Here is an 11,459-nt window from a genome sequence, read left to right on the forward strand (position 1 = left end):
AAAATTTAATATTTTATTATACTTGTCTGGCTCCTTGGATGAATAGTCAGCGTAGTTGCCTTCATTTCAAATGGCTTCAAGATCGATTCCCGGTCGGTCCGGGGATTTTAAAAATACAGTTCAATTCTTTAGCTCGGGGACTGGATTTTTGTGCTCGTCTTAATGTACATCTTCTTTTACCTACAACACATCATATTATCAATGACTACAGAAACATGCTATAGTGAATACATCCTTCCTTGTATATTTGGCGTCGGGAAGGGCATCCAGCCATAAAAATGAGCCAAATACAATTATTTAAATATGTATACATACACAATACCGTACCCAATAAACTTAGGAAAAGGCTGAGAAGAAGATTTTATCAGTCTTCATTTTAGCTATCAAAACATAGTTCACCTACGATGTGGATATAAATCCTGTGGGTAATCAAACAGCTGAGCAAGTTGGCGTGTGTTTAGAGTCGTGTAGCTGTCAGCTTGCATTCGGAAGAAAGTGGGTTCGGGCTCCACTGTTGGCAGCCCTGAAGATGGTTTTCCTTGGTTTCCACTTCCTTCCCACTCCTAGCCTTTTCCTATCCCATAAGACCTATCTGCGTCGGTGCGACGTAAAGCAAATTATTGTGAATGATAACGAAATAAATATAATGTAATAGATTCAATGGTTTCTGAGAAAATTCTTCTCTAAAGACAATAGGCAACTTGATGTCTCTGGAGTGTACAGACCGGGAAAGGGTAGACTGACGCTATTTGATAAGATAATCAGCTATGTTGGAAATAATATGGAAAGAAATGTGACAGTAGCAGGTGATCTCAATTTACCAAATGTCAATTGGGAAGGTAATGCGAACGACAGGAGGCATGACCAACAAATGGCAAATAAATTAATATAGGAAGGGCACCTGATTCAGAAAGTGATGGAACTAACTAGAGGGAAGAATATTTTGGATGTGGTGCTGATAAAACCAGATGAGCTCTATAGAGAAACCGAAGTAATAGATGGTATTAGTGATCACGAAGCTGTTTTTGTCGTAGTTAAAAATAAATGTGAAAGAAAGGAAGGTATTAAAATTAGGACTAGTAGGCAGTGCCATATGGCTGATAAAACAGGCATGAGGGAGTTTTTAAAAAGTAATTATGATCGCTGGAAAATGGCAAATAAAAATGTAAACAGACTCTGGGATGGGTTTAAAGCAATTGTTGAGGAATGTGAAAATAGGTTTGTTCCTTAAAAGGTGGTAAGGAATGGTAAGGATCCACTATATTATAAAAGAGAAGTAAAGAGACTAAGAAGGAGGTGCAGACTGGAAAGAAATAGAGTTAGAAATGATTATGGAAGTAAGGAGAAGCTGAAGGAACTTACTAGGAAATTGAATCTAGCAAAGAAGTCAGCTAAGGATAACATGATGGCAAGCATAATTGGTAGTCATACAAATTTTAGTGAGAAATGGAAGAGTATGTATAGGTACTTTAAGGCAGAAACAGGTTCAAAGAAGGACATTCCAGGAATCATTAATGAACAAGGGGTGTGTGTGTATGCGAGGATCTTAAAAAGGCAGAAGTATTCAGTCAGCAGTACGTAAAGATTGTTGGTTACAAGGATATACTAAAGGCAATGGGTTGGGATATAGTACCATATCTGAAATACTTATTTGATTATTGTTTGGTTGAAGGAGCTATACCGAATGAATGGAGAGTTGCTATAGTAGACCCTGTGTATAAAGGAAAGGGTGATAGACATAAAGCTGAAAATTACAGGCCAGTCAGTTTGACATGCATTGTATGTAAGCTATGAGAAAGCATTCTTTCTGATTATATTAGACATGTTTGCGAAATTAATAACTGGTTTGACAGAAGGCAGTTTGGGTTTAGGAAAGGTTATTCCATTGAAGCTCAACTTGTAGGATTTCAGCAAGATATAGCAGATATCCTGGATTCGGGAGGCCAAATGGACTGCATTGCGATTGACCTATCTAAGGCTTTTGATACGGTAGATCATGGGAAACTACTGGCAAAAATGAGTGCAATTGGACTAGAAAAAAGAGTGACTTAATGGGTGGCTATATTTCTAGAAAATAGAACTCAGAGAATTAGAGTAGGCGAAGCTTTATCTGACCCTGTAATAATTAAGAGGGGAATTCCTCAAGGCAGTATTATTGGACCTTTATGTTTTCTTATATATATCAATGCTATGTGTAAAGAAGTGGAATCAGAGATACGGCTGTTTGCAGATGATGTTATTCTGTACAGAATAATAAATAAGTTACAAGATTGTGAGCGGCTGCAGGGTGACCTCGATAGTGTTGTGAGATGGACGGTGGGCAATGGTATGATGATAAACGGGGTTAAAAGTCAGGTTGTGAGTTTCACAAATAGGAAAAGTCCTCTCAGTTTTAATTAGTGCGTTGATGGGGTGAAAGTTCCTTTTGGGGATCATTGTAAGTACCTAGGTGTTAATATAAGAAAAGACCTTCATTGGGGTAATAACATAAATATGATTGTTAATAAAGGGTACAGATTCTGCACATGATTATGAGGGTAATTAGGGGTTGTAGTAAGGATGTAAAGGAGAGGGCATATAAGTCTCTGGTAAGACCCCAACTAGAGTATGGTTCCAGTGTATGGGACCCTCATCAGGACTACTTGATTCAAGAACTGGAAAATATCCAAAGAAAAGCAGCTCGATTTGTTCTGGGTGATTTCCGACAAAAGAGTAGCGTTACAAAATGTTGCAAAGTTTGGGCTGAGAAAATTTGGGAGATTAAATGGCATGTTCCGAGCTGTCATTGGAGAGATGGCGTGGGAGGACAACAGTAGACGAATAAGTTTGAGTGATGTCTTTGAAAGTAGGAAAGATCACAATATGAAGATAAAGTTGGAATTCAAGAGGACAAATCGGGGCAAATATTCGTTTATAGGAAGGGGAGTTAGGGATTGGAATAACTTACCAAGGGAAATGTTCAATAATTTTCCAATTTCTTTGCGATCATTTAAGAAAAGGCTAGGAAAACAACAGATAGGGGATCTGCCACCTGGGCGACTGCCCTAAATGCAGATCAGTAGTGATTGATTGATTTTGATTGTATAATGCAGCCGGCTCCGCGTTGTATGGGTAGCGTGCGTGCCTATAACCGGAGGCCCCGGATTCGATTCCAGACCAAGTCAGGGATTTTTACCTGGATCTGAGGGCTATTCCTAGGTCCAATCAGCCTACGTGATTAGAGTTGAGGAGCTATCTGACGGTAAGATGGCGTCCCCGGTCTAGGAAGCCAAGAATAACGGCCGAGAGGATTAGTCGTGCTGATCGCACGACACCTCATAATCAGCAGACCTTCCGGCTGAGCAGCGGTCGCTTGGTAGGCCAAAGACCTTCGGGGCTGTTGCGCCATGGGGTTTGGTATCATAATGCAATTCAAAAATATGTTAAAGAAGATCACCAGTTAGCTCTGTTCAAATTACAACTCGTCCAAGTATTTCAGCAAATCATTGTATATCGTGTCGGCAATTCGTTCTTCTTGCCTTACGTCAAGAAGAAAGGAGTGCCCTGATTACGAGAAGAGAGTCGGATGACCACGCCAAGCTACATCCTGACCAGATCAATGACGACACCAGTTACGCATTCAGCGTACGTCACAAATCGACGTCAGCTACTCGAACGATGCCGGGAGCATGTCTGATCAATGTTCTGACGTAACCTTTTGTCCTAACTCTCACCGCACGAAGAAGCTACTCTCTCCCTCTCGCCCACTTATTCTCTCAAGGAGGCGAGCAACAAGATAGTACTTCTAAGGCTTGTGTTTGCTGTCAGTACAGGCGTAACTAGCGAAAGGCAAGGGGAGGAGGGTATGTGCTCTCTCAGCACAGTCTAATAACTCTATTTCTCATTACCTTAAGTGAATAATAATAATAATAATAATAATAATAATAATAATAATAATAATAATAATAATAATAATAATAATAATACAATAACAACAACAACAATAAAAGTAAAAAAGTTCGACTCCTCAGTTAAATGGTTACTAAAGGAATATTATCAAATCAATTAAAGAACTTTGACTGTTTTCCCTGTCTACTAGTGGGGTAGTTTTCAAATAGCAGTGGTGGTGATTGCTATTTTCGGCTATCAGCCCCTTGGAATGTTAACACTTTAACTTAACATTCGGTTTCATAAATGTTGGTCCGAAAGTTTCCAACTTGTTTATTTCTGAAAATTAACGTATGTTATAGAGAATTATAATTTTCAACATTACTGACAAAAGATTGGACAAAAGCAGTAATTGCACCTATCTATAAGCAAGGGAAAAGGAAGGATTGCAACAACTATCGAGGTATCTCATTGATTAGTATACCAGGCAAAGTATTCACTGGCATCTTGGAAGGGAGGGTGCGATCAGTCGTTGAGAGGAAGTTGGATGAAAACCAGTGTGGTTTCAGACCACAGAGAGGCTGTCAGGATCAGATTTTCAGTACGCGCCAGGTAATTGAAAAATGCTACGAGAGGAATAGGCAGTTGTGTTTATGTTTCGTAGATCTAGAAAAAGCATATGACAGGGTACCGAGGGAAAAGATGTTCACTATACTGGGGGATTATGGGATCAAGGGCAGATCATTAAAATCAATCAAAGGTATTTATGTTGACAATTGGGCTTCAGTGAGAATTGATGGTAGACTGAGTTCTTGGTTCAGGGTACTTACAGGGGTTAGACAAGGCTGTAATCTTTCACCTTTGCTGTTCGTAGTTTACATGGATCATATGCTGAAGGGTATAAAATGGCAGGGAGGGATTCAGTTAGGTGGAAATGTAGTAAGCAGTTTGGCCTATGCTGACGACTTGGTCTTAATGGCAGACTGTGCCGAAAGCCTGCAGTCTAATATCTTGGAACTTGAAAATAGGTGCAATGAGTATGATATGAAAATCAGCCTCTCGAAGACTAAATAGATGTCAGTAGGTAAGAAATTCAACAGAATTGAATGTCAGATTGGTGATACAAAGCTAGAACCGGTCGATAATTTCAAGTACTTAGGTTGTGTGTTCTCCCAGGATGGTAATATAGTAAGTGAGATTGAATCAAGGTGTCGTAAAGCTAAAGCAGTGAGCTCGCAGTTGCGATCAGCAGTATTCTGTAAGAAGGAAGTCAGCTCCCAGACGAAACTATATGGGAGCGAAAGCTGGGTGGACTCAGGATATCTAATTCATAAGTTAGAAGTAACAGACATGAAAGTAGCAAGAATGATTGCTGGTACAAACAGGTGGGAACAATGGCAGGAGGATACTCGGAATGAGGAGATAAAGGCTAATTTAGGAATGAACTCGATCGATGAAGCTGTACGCATAAACCGGCTTCGGTGGTGGGGTCATGTGAGGCGAATGGAGGAGGATAGGTTACCTAGGAGAATAATGGACTATGTTATGGAGAGTAAGAGAAGTAGAGGGAGACCAAGACGACGATGGTTAGACTCGGTTTCTAATGATTTAAAGATACGAGGTATAGAACTAAATGAGGCCACAACACTAGTTGCAAATCGAGGATTGTGGCGACGTTTAGTAAATTCTCAGAGGCTTGCAGACTGAAGGCTGAAAGGCATAACAGTCTATAATAATAATGTATTTATGTATGTTATTGACAAGAACTTTTAGTCCGACTCATTGGCTGAATGGTCAGCGTTGAAATCTTCGGTTCATAGGGTCCCGGGTTCGATTCCCGGTGGGGTCGGGGATTTTAATCGCGTTTGGTTAATTCTTCTGGCTCGGGGACTGGGGTTGTGTTTGTCCCAACACTTTCCTCTTCATATTTAGACAACGCACTACACTACCAATCACCACAGGAACACGCAATAGTGATTACAGCCCTTCATATAGGGTTGGCGTCAGGAGGGGCATCTGGCCGTAGAACAGGAGCAAATCCACATGTGCGATACAGTTGGCACTCGCGACCCCACAGATGTAGGAAAATTGGAAGAAGAAGAAGAAGAAGAAGAAGAAGAAGATTGATAAGAACTTTAAAACTTAAAAAGAACTACGGTATATTAAAAGCCCGGATATATTCTTTGTTGTTAAATCGTATATTAAGGAACGAACCTATGATGGCGCTTATTAATTAACATTATAGGCAAGTAGTATAGGACAGTTTTCGTTCAATCATAGGCCTAATTAAATGTCTAAATTTTGAGTTTTTACAATATATGTTCACTTGTTAATTTATTGATAACAAAGCGGTGACTATTCAGCTTGTTTACGGCTATTGCAACTGATATCAGACGTGACATATATTGGCGAAGAGTCTCCCCGACTAGTTCAACAAATGTCATACCCGAAGCAGAACTGTGGTTCGGAGAATTTAATCTCAAATCAAAATCATTAAAATACTGGAAATGAACTAAATTTTTCTCCAGTCCAGTACAAACTGCGCACAGAATTTTCCATACATCTTCCTTGACTTTTGCGGCAATTAATTGTTAGTAATGTCACTTTCAAAACTCATTCTTGCCATTTTGGATTGCTGCGATTGCTGCTCTCTCTCTCCCTCTCTCTCTCTCTCTCTCTCTCTCTCTCTCTCTCTCTCTCTCTCTCTCTCTGTGTGTGTGTGTGCATCATTTTCAAATGTTTGATATATATTGAAGCAAACAAAAATACACAGAGCTACGTCACAGTCATTATAACGCTTATTTTGATTACCTTCCCTATTTTTCCCTTTTGAACTGTGACAGGAATTTGTCTGAAAATTTGAAAACTGTAAGTGAAGTTTATTATTTTCTTTTTACAAGTTGTTTTACTAAGAGAATCAACATCTATATCATCTGATAGCCAAGCAGGCATCAATTTTTGATAATGAGACAAAGTGTCTCATAGTGCATTGGCACTACCGGTGGCTACAATTAGCCTAGGCAGTGGCCTCCACGGTAAGCACTAGCCAGCGTCTTGGTAGGTGTGCTAGGTACCAACTGATGAGCCCAACCTAGCACACGAGGGCGAAACGCTGGCAACCAGGAATGAGTTAGCTGGAAAATTTATAATGTCCAATAACGGACCATTTATATTGGTATTATAAATTTACTCATTCGGAACAAATATTTCAGATTCCCTATGGTAATCAACATCTATATCATTGAATTATAGTGCCGAATATCCTGGTTGATTTTAATTATCGTTTGTACGGAATATTTTTTGGAAACGTAAGAACATAGTTGAACAGCATACGGCAACCGATGTATGAGAGTGGTCCACAACATGTTTGACAGATGAAGCTCTGCCCGTCCTCTCCGAAAGAATGATTTAAATACAACAGATGCAAGGGAATACGTCCACAGTTTACCAACTGCTGTTATGGAAAAGGTAAGATCGATTTTCAACGACTTGTCTGATCGTGCTCTCTAGCAGAAATGCAGGCATGGAAAAACGCAAAACACCAGTGAACGCATGAATAACGTAATAAGAAATCAATCAATCAATACTGCTTGCTTCTGTTTTAAGGGGCCTAACATCGAAGGTCATCCACCCTCAATCAATACTGATCTGCATTTAGGGCAGTCGCCCAGGTGACAAATTCCCTATCTGTTGTTTTCCTAGCCATTTCTTAAATGATTTCAAATAAATTGGAAATTTATTGATCATCTCCCTTGGTAAGTTATTCCAATCCCTAACTCCCCTACCTATAAATGAATAAATGTCCCAATTTATCCTCTTGAATTCCAACTTTATCTACATATTGTGATCTTTCCTACTTTTAAAGACGTCACTCAAACTTATTCGTTTACTAATGTCATTCCACGTCATCTCTCCTCTGACAGCTCGGGACATACCACTTAGTCGAGCAGCTCGTCTCCTTTCTCCCAAGACTTCCCACCCCAAACTTTGCAACATTTTTGTAACGCTACTCTTTTGTCGGAAATCACCCAGAACAAATCGAGCTGCTTTTCTTTGGATGTTTTCCAGTTCTTGAATCAGGTAATCCTGGTGAGGGTCCCTTACACTGGAACCGTACTCTAGTTGGCGCCTTACCAGAGACTTATATGCCCTTTCCTTTACTTCCTTATTGCAACCCCTAAACACCCTCATAATCATTGTGCAGAGATCTGTACCCTTTATTTACAATCCCAGTTATGTGATTACCCCCAATGAAGATCTTTCCTTGTATTAACACCCAGATACTTACAATGATCCCCAAAAGGAACTTTCACCCCATCAGCGCAGTAATTAAAACTCAGATGACTTTTCCTATTTGTGAAACTCACAACCTGACTTTTAACCCCGTTTATAGACATACTATTGCCTGCTGCCCATCTCACAACATTATCGAAGTGACGTTGCAGTTGCTCACAATCTTGTAACTTATCTATTACTCTATACAGAATAACATCATCCGCCTACTCTAATTCTCTGAGATCTATTTTCTAGAAATATAGCAACCCAATTAGCCACTCTTCTGTCAAGTCCAATTGCACTCATTTTTGCCAGTAGTCTCCCATGATCCACCCTATCAAATACTTTAGACAGGTCAATCGCGATACAGTCCATTTGACCTCCTGAATCCAAGATATCTGCTGTATCTTGCTGGAATCCTACAAGTTGAGCTTCAATGGAATAACCTTTCCTAAAACGGAACTGCCTTCTATCGAACCAGTTATTAATTTCGCAAACATGCCTAATATTATCAGAACGAAGACCTTCCCAAAGCTTACATGCAAAGCATGTCAAACTTACTGGCCTGTAATTTTTAGCTTTATGTCTATCACCCTTTTCTTTATACACAGGGGCTACTATAGCAACTCTCCATTCATTTGGTATAGCTCCTTTAACCAAACGATAATCAAATAAGTACTTCAGATAATGTATCTGTAAGTATTAAAACTCTTCACTTTGGTGTCTCTGATGCTATAGCTTCCTACAATAAAAGACATACAGTGAAATGTAAAACTCTGAGGAAACTGGGCATCGAACCTGGAAGGAACGCTGTGACAGCATTTCAGAAGACGGACGTGGAGAAACTTCGAAGTGCGAAAAAGGGCTGAAAGGGATTCGAAGAAGACTGCTAGGAGCAAGAGGAGGTGTGCCAAAAGATGTTAACTCATGAGATGGAGGTGGATCCAGATACTCCATTATACGGACCAGGAATACATAAAACATGCAGTTGTTCTCTTTTAACTTAGTTTCTGGAAAGTTTTCTGTGTTTTAGTTTGAAATTCAGGCCCGACTTTTCTCAGTTTTTTTTTCTATTTTCTTTACGTCGCACCGACACAGTTATAGGTCTTATGGCGACGGTGGGACAGGAAAGGCCTAGGAATGGGAAGGAAGCTGCCGTGGTCTTAATTAAGGTACAGCCCCAGCATTTGCCTGGGGTGAAAGCGGGAAACCACGGAAAACCATCATCAGGGCTGCCGACAGTGGGGTTCGAACCCACTATCTCCCGGATACGAGCTCACAGCTCAGCGCTCCTAACCGCACGACCAACTTGACCGATCAGAAACTATTAGTGATAGAGATATGAAACTTTTATCACTTATTATTATGATAGCCAGCTACAATTTGCCATGTTTTTTTTTACATTTCATGAGTTATTTATAAGTTATATATAAAAACGGTTAAAATGTGCAAAACCTTGTTGCTGTTAAATATATATTTTTAGTAAAGAAACGATTTCAAACTCTGCCTTAAAACACTCATTAGTATTCACACTAAAAGGTTTAAAAATTAAATATGTAGGACCTCCAGTTATTTAGAAAAGTTGCACCAAATTTGCTTAATTTAACATTGCTAATATAGACAGGGCCGGCTCCCCGTAAGTTCATTTACGTCATAGCGTAAGGTTCCTCGAATATTCTGGAGGTTTTAATTAAAATAATGAGATGTCTCAGGATTTTAAGTTAAGATTTAATTGAAGGAAGTAAGTGAAGAGAATTTACTGCTCAAAATATATTAGCGTGTCGTGTAAAGAAAGCGAAGGGAGTTGAATTGCTTGATGGCGGACACGACAGTCGATATTGTTACTAGTTTTGTATCAAGATGGTTGCGGTTCTAACCCCAGTCAAATCATCTAAAACTTTGAAACAGTTACTCGTGTCGTAATAGTTCGCTTTCCAAGTAAAACTCCCTGTTTGCAAGCTTCCGATAACAAGGCTGATAGTCCTATTCAATGAACCGAGTGAGTTAGTCATGCGGTTAGGATCGCGTAGCTGTGAGCTTGCATTCGGGAGATGCTGGATTCGAATCCCACCGACGGCATCCCTGAAGATGGTTTCCCGCGGTTCCCCATTTTCACACCTTAATTAAGACCACGGCCGCTTTCTTAACAATCCTAATCCTTTCCCGTCCTTGCGTCACCGATGTTAAAACCAGTAGCAAGAAGTCCTATACAACTGAACACTTGTTTATTTTGAAAGATGAGAAAAGGAAAGCCTCAGTGTGTTCCACAAACCCAGTACTAAACAAGTTGGAAAATAATTGTTGAAAAGGGGCTGTACAGGAATGTTGTTGGGAGTAGTTGGTAACAAATATGAGAAAATGAAAATGAAATGGCGTATGGCTTTTAGTACCGGGGGCGTCCGAGGACATGTTCGGCTCGCCAGGTGCAGGTCTTTTGATTTGACACCCATAGGTGACCTGCGCGTCGTGATGAGGATGAAATAATGATGAAGAAGACATACACCCAGCTCCCGAGCCAGCGGAATTAACCAATGATGTTTAAAATTCCCGACCCTGTCGGGAATCGAACTCGGGAGCCCTCTGACCAAAGGCCAGCACGCTAACCAGTTAGCCATGTATGGAGAAATAATTTGATCCATCTGTCCCGTCATTGCCACACACATCTGAAAAGATAAGTGTTATAATCAGTCGTAGCCCTTCTGCTAACAGGCTCGATCCTAGTTGAGGTCGATGGAATTTTAAATGCGACAGCTCATGCTGTTGCTTTCCGACGCGTTCAATTTCGAGCCGGATCGTGTCTGGTTAATTGCTCTACCTCGGGGACTGTATATTTGTGCTTGCCTTAATAAACTGTCATTTACACATAACACATCATACTTGGTTAGAAATCATACTTCTAAAGTGCTGACTCTTTAGATCATCAGCTGATAAATGGGTATAAAACGAGTGTGGGAGATTTTCACCAGCCGCTGGTTACCAACATCACCTCATCTGCAATGAACAACTTTTCATTCTAAAACTCCTCAATAGACGCCTCCTCCACAACTTCTTAACCTCGCAAGCGGCTTGATTTCCAGCACGATGCAATTCTGAATAGTACTTTGAGGCAATTGACACTCTGGATAAGAGTGAACCAGCTCCAATTATATCAGTAAAAAAAGTCACCGGCTGTTGAACACAAACTGAGCTGCATCAAGGACAACTTTTGAAATCTGCTCCAAGTAATCAAGAAGTTACGTGCGAGAACTCTCAAGAGTGACAGCAGCTCTTCCGTCTCTTCAGGAAGTGAGATGAAAAAGCACATGAAGCGTCTGCTG

Source organism: Anabrus simplex, chromosome 1 (assembly GCF_040414725.1).
Source record: "Anabrus simplex isolate iqAnaSimp1 chromosome 1, ASM4041472v1, whole genome shotgun sequence".
Classification (NCBI taxonomy): domain Eukaryota; kingdom Metazoa; phylum Arthropoda; class Insecta; order Orthoptera; family Tettigoniidae; genus Anabrus; species Anabrus simplex.